Source organism: Oncorhynchus keta, chromosome 30 (genome assembly GCF_023373465.1).
Source record: "Oncorhynchus keta strain PuntledgeMale-10-30-2019 chromosome 30, Oket_V2, whole genome shotgun sequence".
Lineage (NCBI taxonomy): Eukaryota > Metazoa > Chordata > Actinopteri > Salmoniformes > Salmonidae > Oncorhynchus > Oncorhynchus keta.
Window position 1 is genome coordinate 54,997,756 of NC_068450.1, and position 16,075 is coordinate 55,013,830.

General features: G+C 41.8%; 1 protein-coding gene across 1 annotated transcript in view; it reads left to right on the plus strand.

Annotated features, from left to right (window-relative positions):
- Window positions 1–7,234: 7,234 nt before the first annotated feature.
- The window catches only part of LOC118369993 (bromodomain adjacent to zinc finger domain protein 2B-like), a 95,079-nt gene continuing 86,238 nt past the window's right edge, over window positions 7,235–16,075 (plus strand). Inside the window, 1 exon segment of the mRNA XM_052488603.1 lies at window positions 7,235–7,435. The gene's annotated coding sequence lies outside the window, so the exon portion shown is untranslated.

A 16,075-nucleotide genomic window follows, 5' to 3' on the forward strand; every position in this document is an offset into this window, starting at 1 on the left:
TCTACGGTGCATTAGAATAGTGATATAATCAACCTTGAAAAACTAGCACGAAAAGTCACAACTAAACCCTACTAGATCACAGTTCTATCTTGATTCTGAAATCCATGCCATGAACTGCCACATTTCATCCTCCTGAACACATTGTATAAAAGAGGGGCATGATAGGAATAAAAACCTTCACCTGCAGAGGAACGTTACGAGCTGTTGAAAAACAGGAATAACATAAATACAGCTTTGGTGAAGCAGTGTTCTAGTACAAAGAGAGAGAGGAGAGGCAAGAGAGGCATGGAGGAAGGGAGAGAGAGAGAGAGAGAGGTGAGACAAGAGAGGGGTGGAGGAAGGGAGAGAGAGAGGAGAGGCAAGAGAGGGATGGAGGAAGGGAGAGAGAGGGAGAGGCAAGAGAGGCATGGAGGAAGGGAGAGAGAGAGAGAGAGAGAGAGAGAGAGAGAGAGAGAGAGAGAGAGAGAGAGAGAGAGAGAGGTGAGACAAGAGAGGGGTGGAGGAAGGGAGAGAGAGAGGAGAGGCAAGAGAGGGATGGAGGAAGGGAGAGAGAGAGGAGAGGAAAGAGAGGGATGGAGGAAGGGAGAGAGAGAGAGGAGAGGCAAGAGGGGGATGGAGGAATGGAGAGAAAGAGAGGGGGGTGCAATTTTGCAAGGGTGCCAGTTTTGACAGAGATATTTCTGAAGACTGTATGGGTTTACAATATCCAGTGATTTAATGTTTAAAAAATCCATTAGGGGTATGTTGGCCAAACAATATCTTAAATTCCCCCTAAAGGCACTATCAAATGAAATTAGCTTTACAGACGTTGGCAAGCACTAAAGCTGAAAGCAAATCTCCCCGAAAATTGATCTGCTGTTCAAGGTTGTGTTTCTAACCCTCCCATGACAAACAACTATCTTATTTCTAGAGAAATAGAATATTGCAGGGTCTTCTTTTCTTGATAGATTTTATTTCAGTGAATCTCTCAGAGGATTCAATCCATATTCCACCAAATGTTTTTTCCATATCAATCCTGCCAATGTTTTTCTTCCTCCATTAGATAATTCACCCTTTCTTCAGATAAAGTAACATACAACATCAGCATTTATGGAAGAAAGACTGTAAAAACCGTAGAGAAGTAAATGTACTGTCTGTAATTCCTGTCAGATACAGTATGTTTGCCTTTCTCCATAATGAGTACCTGCCATGTAGACGAGAGGATATGACGTAGGCAGGTTGTGGAATTAGTGTCCTGTTAGTATGAGTAGATTATGTCATCTGTCTAGCTGAAAGCATGGTCAACCTAATGACAGATAAGACTCCCTGTACTCAAACATTCCCCAAACAAACAGCGTCTATTTTTACCTCTGTCCTGCACTTGCCTGAGGTAAACACAGAGTACATCCGAAATGGCACCCTTTTCCCTAAATAGTGCATTACATTTGATAAGAGCCTCTAGTCTCTGATTTAAAGGAGTGCACTGCATAGGGTATAGACTGCGTGGGCCCTGGTCAAAAAATAAAATAGGGTGCCATTTCGGATGCAACCTTTGTCAGTTTTGAGTGCTTTTAGCAAATGGAAAACTGCTGACATCCAGTGGTGTGTTTGCACACACATTTGGCCGGGTGAAGATGTGTTTTTATTTGATTCCGGGCCATTTTGCTGCTTCGCTGAGGTGTTGGTGACATTTTGCCGTGATCTCATTCTCTCTGTGAGGAGATGCATCATTCTGAGGCCGTGACTTGTTTCTTTACTTTCCTAGCACTAATGACTCTGCTTTCCCACAAAGGAAGCAGCAGCTCAGTGTGTGTGTGTGTGTGTGTGTGTGTGTGTGTGTGTGTGTGTGTGTGTGTGCGAGTGCGTGTGTGTGCAAATGTCTCTTTCTCTCCCTCTTGTCTCTCTGGTGTGCATCTCTGTCACCGTGTCACTCTCTCTCTCCCTCTCTTTCCCTCTCTCCCTGTACGACAGCGTATGCGACTGTGTCTAAATAATGAGACATTCTTTACTAGGCTGTTATCCTGACGATTGTAAATGATTTCTCTCTACGGGATTACATCATGAACCGATTACAGCCTTATTCAATCAAACCTGGAAATGTGGAAAACCCCACATTCTGCCTGTGCCAAGAGGAAACATGTTTGAATGGATACAGATTAGTTTATGTTTGTTTTACACAGTAAACATTGTTTTATTGAGCAACATGAATCCAAGTGTTTTTTGACCTGTATCTGTGAATCCCTGTTACGTTGTTGCAATGTTGTGAATAAGACCCTAAGAGGCTTTCTATCTACAGTATATTGTACCTGACCGTACTCCTCTCTTCTCTCTCCTATGAGTGACAGACGGTGTGATGGACGACTGAAAGACGACTGCGGTGCCAAAAATGCTCAAGACACAAAGGCATCTCATCTCGAACATCCTCTGACCCGCCTACTGTAGCCGGCCTTGTGCCCGGGTCAAGGGTTAATGCATTCTTCACTGTCACAATGAATTCCCATGAGCCACTTGTGGTAGTGTGGACTAGCATTGCTGCCTGCAGCTCCCAGTGTTCAAAAGTGGAGTGGTGCGCATCGCTGGCTCTGGCTACCATTACATTATTGCAAACCCCTCTTAGCCAGTGGTTGGAAGACACTGATCAATAGCTCTGTTTTCATCTCGCTTAATTGCAGAATGTCATGACAGTGAAAGCATAGGTCTAAGCCAAGGCATTGCTTGCAGCACAACACTGAGCCGTGATAGTTGAGGGTTGAGCGTCGCTGAATTTTCAAATTGTGTTTGTACGTTAATGAATTCATTAGATATTTCAAAAAGCAAATGTAGATCTTAAAAAGGAATAATGTAAACAACTTGTCTGACATAGCGACTGTGTTATTATGTTCTTTATTGGTCCCTCGGTGTTACAACAGTGCGGTTCAATTCATTGACTTTCTTAATCATTCCATTTCGGCATCAAATCAGTTCTAGGATTACTGAAGCTATTGGAGGAATGTTACCAACAAGACAGAAATCAGCACGATAGAGCTAATAGCTTTATGGCTTCTGCAAATTGATTTAATACGGAAGATTAAAAGCACCACTAGTGTAGTACTGATGGTGGATTTAAATGGAAGGAGTACAAGGTATCAACTGTGCTTGTCTGTATTGAAATAGCACAATATAAAGAGACTATTCTCTTCATTTCAGTTAGTGGCTATTTATTCATTCAGTGCCTTTATGTGGGGCATAACAAGAGGACCTTAATTCAATTATGTCGAAAGACAACCTTAGGGCCAGTTTTTCAGTTAGAGAGAAAGAGCGAGAACCTTATTTTCAGCTCTTACAGAAAATGTGTGTCGTTGAAATTAAACTCCTCTGTGTTGCTGGAAGGTTTCTGTGTTTAATGGAAACCGGGAGGGAGTGAGTGGGGTTTAGTGTAAGCTACAGAGGAGATGAATCTGTATTCCCTGAATGTGTCTCAGGCTAAAATCAATAAATGCAATGCAAGCACAGCTCCCCACTGATGGGTGTCCCTGTCTTTCCTTGGACTAATAGAACAATAATAATGAAATCCAAATCCCCACATTATAATTTGTTTTGCATCAGTCTCAGGAGAGATCTTCTTTAGCAGTTTATTTTAGTGGCTCATTATACTTTCTAATCAAGACATAGACAGACAGCCTGTTTGCCTGTCCCCCTCCCTCCCCTCTCTACACTGAAGTGTGCTTGCTCGCATTGCAGTCATTGTGCTGCCACTTATTATGTTACAAGTGACCGAGGTACGGACAATGTTCTCAGTGCGTGCAAAGAGGACTCAGCCAGGCTACCTGGGCAGGCAAAGAGTGCTTCTTCTTTTAATGATGCAACTCAGAGAGGTGCACATACACCCCTCTCCCTCCTATCCCTCCACCACCACTAGCACCCCACGTACCCCCCCCCCTGTGCTCTCTTTAATGAAGATTCTCCAATGCAATTAAGATTCTCTGCGTCTTGCTGCTACAGTATGAAAAAAAACACAGCCACTGTCATTTCTCATGTCTTGTCAGTCCCTGGCTGCTGATGACGATGCGGGGGAGGGATAATTCACCCGTTGCTACTGGCCACAGCACTGTGTGTGTGAGGAGCAACCAACCCCCATCTCAACAGGTAATGGAGAAGGAAAATCAATGGCCAAAGAGCATGGAGAAGGAGCTTATAAAATGGCTTTACGTTTCAATAGCTGAATAAGGGGATTCTGTGGTCATCCTCTAAATTCAGCTAGGGGGGACTATCCATGGACCTTCACATTTATTTTAACTGTGTTCATTGCCATGTGCTTGGTGCTTGTCCTTGAGTGTAGATAGGTTTGCCTTTAGAGACAGATTATTATCACCAATGACTTGTATTTAGGTGATTGCAAAAGAAATTCCCAGTGTTTAGATAATGTTATAATAATGTATCCTCGTTATCACCTAATTACAACTCCTTTTAATGAATGCTCTTTTCAAACTAACATTAAAAATCATACACAATATTATTGCTCCCTTGTGATACATAGATATTGCCTTAAGTGACACAGAGGAAGCACTCTATTGTATTCTCATTTCCTCATTTCATCTTTTGAGTGGTTAACATTTCCATGGTGAGAGGGTGCCCTTACAAAAAAAACACATGAAAAAACCACAACACACAAAAAAAACACCTTGAATCCCCCCTGTCGACTTCAAAAGTGTTGCTTGATATTAATGGCACAAAAGTAACTCACTCACTAGAGGATTGCATCATATAATAACACTATTAATATACTAAATGGGAATAAATAAGAATTTGTTCTTAACTGACTTGCCTAGTTACATTTCAAAATATATATATTTAAAAATACTAAAGGTGTTTAAAGTGGCAATCCTTAATTGAAACATTAACAAAGTGTTTTCCCCGCCACAGTTTCAGTAAAAAAGCTGAATGATGTGGCTGGAGAAACGCAACCACTCTCAAATTGGAAAACTATGCTATGGATGCAAGGACTCACCATCCATGATTTCAAAATGATAGTTTTAACCATGTTTTTTTAGCTATAGAGTGGTGGTTTAAATATACTTTGTTTACAAACATCGGAGTAAAACAAGCTTATATTTTGGGTTCTGATGGGGTAGGACAGTTGAACTAAGTTGATGAGGCAAAATACATCCCTTTGTTCAAGAATCAATGGGTACATATCATTAATTTGTAATGCCAAAAATGGATGTAGCAACTAAGGAATGTCCCTTTAACACAAAGTGACCTTCATACGGCAGAACTATGTCGCCATTTAAACGTGACCCATTAACCTGTCCGAAATTTTTAAATTCTGTCCACTGTTCCGCGAATGCCCTGCAAAATCATTCCTTATCCCGCATTTGGCCTTTTTAGATGTGATCACCCTAATTCCACCGGTGGAAACATTGTTACTGCAACATTGCTACTGCAATATCTTTTCACATGTGAAGAGAATAACATTATTTCAACCCCACATGTGAACTTGCAATTCCACATGTTAAAGTGAGATTTTCACATGTGGAATTTTCTTGCATGTGAAACTATACATTTGATGTTGCAATTCACATGTGAAAAACAATGACATGCGGAAATCGAATTTGCAGTTTTATATGTGAAAAACGTTCACGTGAAAATCTCACTTTCACATGTGGAATTTCAAGTTCACGTGAGAAACAATCACATGTGGATGTTTTTCGCATATGAAACGGCAAATGTGATTTTAACATATGAATGTTTTTCATGTGTGAAAATGCGATTCCACATGTAGAAATGCAATTTCACATGTGAAAGTAAGATTTTCAAATGGAGTTTTCTTACATGTGAACCTGCAAATTAGATTTTTAAACATGATTGAATTTCACATGTAAACTTGCAATTCCACATGTGAAGTGAGATTTTCACTTGAATGTTTTTCACATAGAACTGCATTGGCAATTTTCACATGTGCACGCTTTTAACATGTCACGTGAAACTGCAACTCACCTGTGAGGTGAAAGCATGTTATTCTCCTCACATGTGAAAAGGTGGTGTTAACATGTGAAGTCTACATTTTGTACATGTGAAAATATGGTTTCACATGTGAAATTTAAGCTCAACATGTGAAAACGGCAAACAAAAAAATGAAGGGTGGGGCAAGGCCATGTAAACAGAGCGGAGCAGTTGTACCCATTCTATCTTTAACCACCCCTCCCCTTGTTGTTTTCCAGTTCAATGAAATAATCTGGCTGCCTACACCCTGTCTGACTGACTAAAACCCTTGTCTGGGTCACAAGGCCCATGCTCAGCCTGTTGCTCGTTATGTGTTCAGAGAGGTATAGAGCGTACAATTAGGCACACAGATGGCTGTTGTGTCTTTGCCATGCAATGGTATTGATCTTCTCCTTAGGAAAAGATCTGTGTATTTCTCCCCTGGATTTTCTGTTTTTGCAAGTGCATTCTATTTGAAAACCAAAAGGCAACATTTGCACAAGTACCTCCCACTTATTCCAGTTGTAAATCATTGGAAGTGGTATTAAGGGGAAACTTTGATCACATTTAAGATGATCATATGAGGGTTCATCTGTCACTATAAACCTAAACAGATTATGAAAAAACACATAAAGATTTGGGCAGCAGTATCACCCGTCTATCCTGTCCAGAGATGAGGAAAGACAGAATGTGAGAGTTAATGTTAAATATGAACAACATTTGAGCATCACATGTATTGTCACAAATTATGACCAAACACATTTTGAACATTCTTTTCAATCCCACACATGCATGCGTTTAAAAAGAAATCGGTATTATTATAGCATTTCCATAGACAACATGTTCATAATAAATAATATATTTCCCTGATACTTGGAATCACATCAACGTGACGAGTTGATATCTAGCCTATGGAACATGCACTGAAACTAATCATTCAAATTTGAGAAGTTTCAGTCATTCCATACATTATTTGCATGACGCGGGTCATCTATTAATAATATCAATGATTATGAATAATCAATTACGTAACTTTCGAAAAACAAACAAATAAACAAACAAAATAAGTCAATAAGATTCCTCATCCTCGAATCGATCCAATAGATGCTTTTGTTTGTCACATTAGCACATGGTATAGCCCTAGTCATAGTCCAACTGTCTAAACGTAGTGTACTATTGTTTTCCTAATTAAAACAAACATTGATCTCTATTAATGGCAGATACAAGTTTTCTTTTGTGGCAGCTTGTAAGCTGACGTCACTTTGGTTCCTTGAAGTGGAGCTGAATAAACCTTGAGAAGAGTCTCCTTCAATCTGCTGTTAGTAACTAACACACACACTCACTCACACCGAGACTCAATTACTGCCCAATTCCTTTCTTTATCATCTGTTACCGGCCTCTTTCAAAACGAAATCGAAAAGAGGCTAGAAGGCTACACGAAGTATTACTTGAAACAAAATCCCGTTGGAAATAAGTATTAGTGTCGAAACTAAAGGTAAGTGTCCTCTTATTTCAAGGTGGGGGTAAAGAAGACGGTCTGTTATATCATAGAACAAGCGATGTAGCTGGCTTGATTTGTTTCGCGAGGCGAGCTGTAGTTTCTTTGCTTACTGCGTGTGTCCCTCAGTCGTCAACTGCAGATTGATAGAAACTTATCAAATGGACACAATGTTATTCTAAGCAATCGGCATGTGCGCCTTTACTGCATGGTAAAATAATAGACTACACCGAAGTTGTTTTCTAGAGTAAACGGAGTGTTTTTTTGTCGTTGCTCAGATCAAGCTAGTTTGTGACCTGATAGTCGGAATCGTCTTTGTGTCCTCTCTCGTGCGCTTTTAATTGAACTGTTCTATTTTTTTTTTTAAATAAAAACTGTTTAATTTAGTTCAGGAAAACTTTTTTGAAGATGTTTTTACCCACTGTTATATATAAGTTAGCTAGTATTTTTTTGTGCACATTTAAAGGAACGATGTGGGAGTCAATGAAGGTAGGGAGCACAAGCTACCTTTGGTCTATTTAGCTGTCCGTTTACAGACAGGGCAAAATCCGAGCCAGCTAATAGCTCTTCAATGCGAAAATAAAATAATTAGTAAGCATAAACATAAATACTTGATTTAACAATATAATAGATTGTGTTATGGTTTGCCAGGTAAAATTACATATCGTATTAGTAAAATTAGTTTGATGTTTTTGTCGAGTTTCGGGCTCTTTTTTTTTTACAACTGGCTAAAGCTATCTTTTGTTGCTTCCTCAAACAAGAAGCAGCTGCTGCCTGGCGGAGTCGTTGAAATGTATCCCTTTGTGTATATTACAATATCCTCCATTTTTCTACCCTTCCAAACAACAAGCCTTTCGCCATCTTGGTTGATTTAAATTCCCTAAGCACCCCCACGCTTGAAGGAAACGTATCCATGTTTTACATAGAGAAAGTTTAAACTAGACTCTGGGAAAAGAAATGTAGACGGTGACGTCATGTGAAGTTTAAGAGAAATGTAAGGCAACATTTAGCCTGTGATTGGAAGGAGGAACAAATTGGTGTTGCGTTTGAAGAAGAGTGGGATTCAGCTACAACGTTACAGTGACATTATACAGTGTTGCAATAATCGGATACATGTTTTTGAACGCGCAACACACACACAAACGGTGTGTTTTAATAAGTAGTGGCAGGTGGAGAAGGCATGCAAACTGCCTTTAAAAACTCGACTTTTTTTCTCTCTCACTGAACTTGGTTAGGTATTTTCTACATGCACGATTTCTAGTTTATCAATGACACTTTGATAAAGATGTTATTTGTCACACCACTGTTGTTCAATGAGATGAATAGCACATAGTATGTGTTTTAAACGTTCAACCGCTGGAATTAGGCAATAGGTTACACGGGCTAATCATAATCGATTAGAATAAATATGCTATATCAGAATGATGTTATGACATATAGCCCAGTGTATCATCATGTTTTGCTATTGTATTAAAAAATATATATATTGTTGAATGGACTAATAGCCAAGTAGGCTAATACGTTTAGACATTGATCAACAGCTATGGATGTTTACACAAATGCCAACTTTTAATTAGTCAAGCAAAGTATTATTAGTATTTTTTTCCCTTTCCCCTCTTTTCCCATTTGCATTGTGGGAGTCGTTGACACTTGTTTACACATAAAAGGCAAAGATAGTGTGCCTAGGCTTATCTACTGGTAATATCACAATGTTCACCTTAGATGACTATAGTAGGTCTTGGGCCTAATTATCATGCCATAAGTGGTATGCGCTATTGCACAACATGTAGCCTACTCGTTATCCACAATCTCGTCATTGCAAAGCTCATTTCTGAGAAGATGGCAGAGGTGTGACAGAGACAGTAGGTAGCGGTGACAGTAGGCTGGTTTGAGTTTTTTTTTATTGCCATGTTATAACATATGACATGGTTCATTTGTGTGTTTTGTTGATGTTATAGCCGAGGAAAGATTTCAAACATAGGCTACCCAAAGTAGCAAACTGTCTAGTTTATCATCGAAGAATCTCCTGTCACACTAGAGATTATACTCTCATCACCAGTTGTTCTGGTGATCATTCATCCACCATATCCCTGTGTGATAGTCTTTAAAATGGATCCCAGTTGTCGTCTCACAAGCAGTTGTTGTAAAAGAACAACAACAATGATGCTTTGTGATAGGGAATCTAATGGTTTCACCTCCCACCCTCTTTGTTTGGATATTTACTGCTGCTAAGCTAAAGTGCACAGGAGCAGATGCTTAGCCAAACATCCTTGCTGAGGGAGGCGCGATGCCTTTTTCCTTCTGGGAATGGCTCCTCTCCTCTCCCTGTGCTGATGCATCGACATGACAGCTGCTTGATTTCATGGAGCTGCTAAGAAGCCATTAGTGGTATCAGTGAATTGAAACGGAACAGTCTCTCCCATTTTTCCACCACTATTACAAACGGCTATTGTTAGCTTCTTTTGTGTGTGTGTGTGTGTGTGTGTGTGTGTGTGTGTGTGTGTGTGCTGCAGCTGAACACACACAGCAGAACAGGGCAGAGGAGCACTAATATACTTGTGTTGCTGTGTGTTTCCCCATAATGCGAGTGAGAGAGAACAAATCTGTCAGGGCTTGTTTGTGATGTTGGTTTGAAATGGAAGCAAACTGTGCTACCTCAAGCACACTCAAATCAGGGATGTCTCCATGCCTGGCCAAGAGAAGTTACAAAAAAACTGTAGTGCTCTCTCTCTCTCTCTCTGTCTCTCTTTCTCTCTCTCTCTGCCTCGCCTCCACTCTCTTCCCCCCCACAGAATGTTGTTTTCTTTGCCAGGAGATAAAAAGGACTTCCGCTTGACTTGAACATTCAGGAATTAAAGATAGACATGTTTAAGCCCTATTTGCATGTCTACCCAATGCTGCACCAAACGGTTACTATTGACTAAGCTGATTAGGAGAAATTAGGTTTAGGAGCCCCTGTGTCTGGGGGTGCTGAAACTGACAAAACTTGGACAGCTTTTCTACAGACAATCCCATATGCACACAAGTCTATTCTGTCTAATCCTGTACTATTGAAATTAGGGCTAATAATGTTAGAGGAACGTGCCTGCTTTGGTGTCCATCCTTTTTTGTTTGTTGTCTTTTTGAAATGAGGTGAGGGTGGTTATCCAGTCAACAATCAAGCAGTTTGTCTCGATCTACGCTGCCACCCTTTCAATTGATCTTAAACGCAATGCCCACACGGCTCTCGCTGATTGCAGTGTGTACTGAATTTGATTAGCATGCTATATTCCTATACTGCACCTCCTTGTGCTAGTTTCAATGTTTCCCTTCATTGTTCGTGAGACACTGTAACGAAGCATTTATTACTGTAACCCTGGAAACGAAGGTCTACATTGTTTGTTTCTGGCATTGATTTCCTTGTTTATGTTGTTTTGTATGGCCTACACAGAGATTGATTAGCTTCTGTAAACATATCTTATGTGTGGTAAGGGAAGGAACAGTTGGGTAAAGTCTGTGAAATCTCTGCACTGTAGTGGTGGTGTGTTGTTCACACTCATTTTAAGTTTTCAACTCTAAAGAGGAAGTAAGTTTGTTTTGTGTTGTGTGAAATGAATCAACCAGAGCCTAATTACCTAAAGCTGGATTGTCACCGAGTCATCCAACCCTCTCTCTCTCTCTCTCTCTCTCTCTCTCTCTCTCTCTCTCTCTCTCTCTCTCTCTCTCTCTCTCTCTCTCTCTGCTCTCTCTCTCTCTCTCTCTCTCTCTCTCTCTCTCTGCTCTGTCTCTCTCTCTCTCTCTCTCTCTCTCTGTCTCTCTCTCTCTCTCTCTCTCTCTCTCGTAGTGCTCTGTCTCTCTCTCTCTCTCTCTCTCTCTCTGTCTCTCTCTCTCTCTCTGTCTCTCTCTGTCTCTCTCTCTCTCTCTCTCTCTCTCTGTCTCTCTCTGTCTCTCTGTCTCTCTCTCTCTCTCTCTCTCTCTCTCTCTCTCTCTCTCTCTCTCTCTCTCTCACACTCTCTCACACACACACCAATCTTCTCAGAAGTCAAGTACTAACTTTTATAAAGATGTGTGGTGAAATTGATGGCCCATTAGGGATGCAGGAATTGGCTTAAAATCCAAAATGTTTATTTAGGCTACTGCTGATTATTATTGTTGGCTATTAAAACCTTTGTTACTGTGCACGATGATTGTCAAGTCTGAAAATGTTCCTTGCAGCAAGTGTTGCGAATACTCATTAGCACAACTGTTGACAGAACATAACATAAGTTAATGACAGTATGACCAGTTTGTTAGTGCTCCTATGATCTACTTCACCTTCGCTTTGCTATTCTGGTCACACTGTACATTAAGTTGACATTAAGTAGCGACATGCATTTTTACATAGCCTAGCCTACATTGTAGCACACACATCCATTTTTACAAACATGGTGGTAGTATGCAAGATGAATGTCAGCAATATGCAAGAACATACTATGGGCATCTATGGTGGCCTGGTTCAGTTTGTGACATGAACTGAAAGTAACTGTGTCAAGGGGGAGCATTACTGGTACAAGCAGATGTCAGTTTTACAGCAGTCTGGCTTGTTTAACACGTACAAATAATCTCTGTGTTATTGTTGCTTTCGTAGACTCCAAAAATAGTAGCATATATGCCTTTTGTACAACCAGGTCACGCCAAGTTCAGTTTGTTTCTGAAATACCAAAGACACGGAGGCCATGTTTGGGAGAAAAGGAGGCGTTTAGCTGCTAAGGTCTTTGTTTTGTCCGTCCCCTGGGCTTCTTCCTATTTATCATTCAATGTGAGAATTTCCTTGATGAAACTCAAGGTTATTTTTTTATGGTCTGTGTGTCTGTCTGTCTGTCTGTCAGGATGCTTGTTGTTTCACTGGCAAGGTGAAGAGGTTGATTTCTCCCTCAAGTAATGCCTCATTTTCAAAGTCCTTGAGCTCTGCAGAAAGTCTGTAAAGGAGTAGGCTAGCCTGTCTGTCTGTCGATTCATTTTTCCTTCTTTGTACTGTATCATAAAACCTGCCAGTTTTCTCAAAACAGTCGCAAAGGGATAACCAGGCCTATTGACTTGGTTTGTGTGGGTGTTTGAGGCAGAGACAAAAAAACTGTCTTTAATTTCAGCTGTAGGCTATTGCTTACAGTAGCCAGGTATTAGGCCTTACAGTAGCCAGGTATTAGGCCTTGCAGTAGCCAGGTATTAGGCCTTACAGTAGCCAGGTATTAGGCCTTACAGTAGCCAAGTATTAGACCTTAGTAGCCAAGTATTAGGCCTTACAGTAGCCAAGTATTAGACCTTACAGTAGCCAAGCATGAGGCCTTACAGTAGCCAAGTATTAGACCTTACAGTAGCCAGGTATTAGGCCTTACAGTAGCCAGGTATTAGGCCTTACAGTAGCCAGGTATTAGGCCTTACAGTAGCCAGGTATTAGGCCTTACAGTAGCCAAGTATTAGACCTTACAGTAGCCAAGTATTAGGCCTTACAGTTTCCTTCCTTCTGTCTCGAATGAGCACACTTCAATCTAAGATGCTGATTGCCTGATGAGAACTAAGAGCATCGGTTAGGCTAACTGATGTAGGAACTGAGCCAAGATTAGACTACTGAAGACAATCCTTTTTTCCCAAAACAACATGGTTCCGTTCATAGCCTAGTAGTAGATTAGCTAGGCCTACTGCTTAACGCCAGCCGCTCTGTCTAAACGTGTATGGCTTGATACCCTATGACAAAAGAGTCAGATAAACCACAGCTCTGCTCAACATGAGTCCTTCAGAGTGGGTCCAAGGTTGATGCTTTTGAACGACATCATCTGAAGGAGGGTATATCCTAAGCTATGCGTAAGGAGCAATCCACTATTAGAAAGGGCTTGTTTTTAGTGGTCTTCACCAGCGAGCCATCCATTTCTTATTGCCCCCGGGGAGATTGTCATATTGCCTGTGCGTGCCGTGCCTGGAATGCTCCAGTGATTGAGTCCCCCTGCCTACTGTGATAATGGGGACGGTATTGGAAATACCAATCGTAGTATAGCTTAGCCTAGGCCTGTTTGGTTGGCTTATCGCCCTTTTACATTCTCCACTAAAATAGTGTGCAGCCTGCATGCTCTATTCACGTATCTGCAGTATCTCTCACATGCTGGGAATTCTGAAGTGTTGTTGGCATTGCGGATAGAAATATGTTTGGATGTGGGAATCTCTGGATGTGTCAGGTTTTATATTGTGGTGGGATGGTCAATGTTGTTCATCATACTAGGACAGCTGGTTGCAGGATTGAGGAGGATGGAGTAGCCCCTGGGTGGCTGTTAAAAGGTAACACTCACACACACACAGGCATACACACACACACACGCACGCACGCACGCACACGCACACACACACGCACACAGACACACACACACTCTGAGGTTGCGCTTCAACAACCAACCTTTTATTTATTGATCGTCCAGCATTTAAAATCTGGTCACTGCTGCCACAAAGGCTTTTCATTTTAGCTGTGCTGCCAGACTGCTGCAACCTAGCCAGAATTTTAAATATTTAATTTTAACTGAGCGCCATAAGAACTGACAAGGATGTGGAGGGATGGGAGAAAGAAGGACTCTGTTCAGCAATGAAATAGCCTAATTGTGTGTTGGTCAGCAGTAACCATACAGTGTAAGGACTTCTTTGTAAACCGTCCTGCTTGCATTTGTCCGAGTAGGGCAGGAGTAAAGAGCAGAGGCCTCGGCTATATCCATGCAGCAGACAGTTGCTTATATCCGTTGTATTTTACTAGAGCTGATTCACAGATAATATGCCTAAACTTCGGGGGCGTACTTAGTGACTCAGTCTTCGCACGTCCATCCAAACAATTCCAGCATCCGAACAGTGCACTGTGCCCCCGCCAACTTGCCTTCGATTCACAAGTGGATGAAACTGTTTCACTGGAGAAAGCATCCGAGCGAGCGAAACAGCGCCCCTCCGTCTTACTATATGTAGCCCATGTATCTGTTGCTGTCTGGCTGAAAGGAGTATCACATGCCATACTCTTTTTGGCCAGACAGCATAAGACAAATGGGCTGTACATACATGTCCTCTGCCTTGGCAACGATGGCGGTATTTTCAGCTGCGCCTGTCTTTTTACTAAATAAATATGTATCGCATCCCCCTAGAGCCCTCAAACTCAACACTGGTCCTCGAAGCCAGTTCCACTGCTTTTATTTCATTGTACCCCTCTCATCAGGGACTGAAATTTGTTTAAAAAAAGAAAACATATGTTTCTTTTTATTATGCACAGTTCATGAGGCCCCTTGACGATGATGTGAAGCCTGTAGCCAATTGCCTCTTCTGCCTAATGGCAAGTCCGCCAGTGTTAAACTTTCAAAGACTCTGTTTGATATGGTCTTTTACTCATCTCGTAAAATGTAGCCTACAGTATAGATTAGGCCTTTGCATGTCATGGTGATTTCAGCTTGACTCAGCCTACCTAGTAACAGAGCTGCGGCCTAAACATTCTCCTGATTGGATTAGTCATTATTGGACCCGGAGCTAACTGGCTGTTTTTAGAACTAGACGTCAGGACAGGGACTTCACCTCGGGAAGAGGGGGATTCAAGTAATCCACACTAGCGTGACTAGCACAGACGCACCGTGGAGTTATTCCTGGGAATGGACGGATTCTATCGGTTCATTTGATGTTCCACAATCTGTTCTCCATCAGGATTCGTCCGTCTTTTCCCGTACATTTGTGTGCTTGTGCAATAACTAAAAGACACTTAGCCTACAAGCAGTAAAAATCAGGGAACCACATGTAACAAGTCATTCATTAAAGGCCTGTGAGAAGGAAATGGAAAGTTGAAAATGTGCCACCATTTTCTCTCAGACCTCACTCTCTTCCTTCCACAGATAGCCTAGACACATGCTGTGGTGATCTCGCCTCTCGTCTTAATGTGGCGGGAGTTGAAACAGAGAAACCGTTCCTCCGTCACCCCCCCCCCCCCCGTCTGCCCCAGAGTGGCTGTTGTTGTTCACGGCCGCCATGAAAGGCTAGCTGCCTGCCTTGTGGCATTGTCCCTTTCTCTAAACGATGACACTGAGAGACAGCTGTAACGCGAGACGCCTCTACCCAAGCAGGCGCTCGGAGAGCGGACGGGGAGACGCCTTTATCTCAGGCTGGGGGGCATTGACCTCTACTAGCTCTCAGGGCTGCATGGGAGCAGTGTCTGGAGTTAGTATCCACCCTCTACTAACTGAAACTCTTAGACTACATAATAACATCCATGGATTGGGTTGCAGTGTAGTCAGCCTTGGTAGGATTGGTGTTTTGTGGTTGTTGTGTTGTGGTTTGAACCCGTGTGTGCCTGTGTGGCAAGGTTGTGTTTGTTTGTGCGGTGTGCTTGTGTTTGTCTGTGTGTGTGTATGTGTGCCTTATGTTTGTTCAAAGATGGAAACATCTACACATCCCCCTGGCCTGCAGGCTACGGAGGCTAAATCCTCTGTGAGAGCTCCCGCATGTAATCCAAATATTTAGAGCTAATTTAAGCATGGACCAGAAGCGGAAACAACGTGTGTGTGTGTGTGTGTGTGTGTGTGTGTGTGTGTGTGTGTGTGTGTGTGTGTGTGTGTGTGTAATCTCAACACAGGGAGGGAAATGAAAGCACTCAATCACTCACCTGTCAGAGCT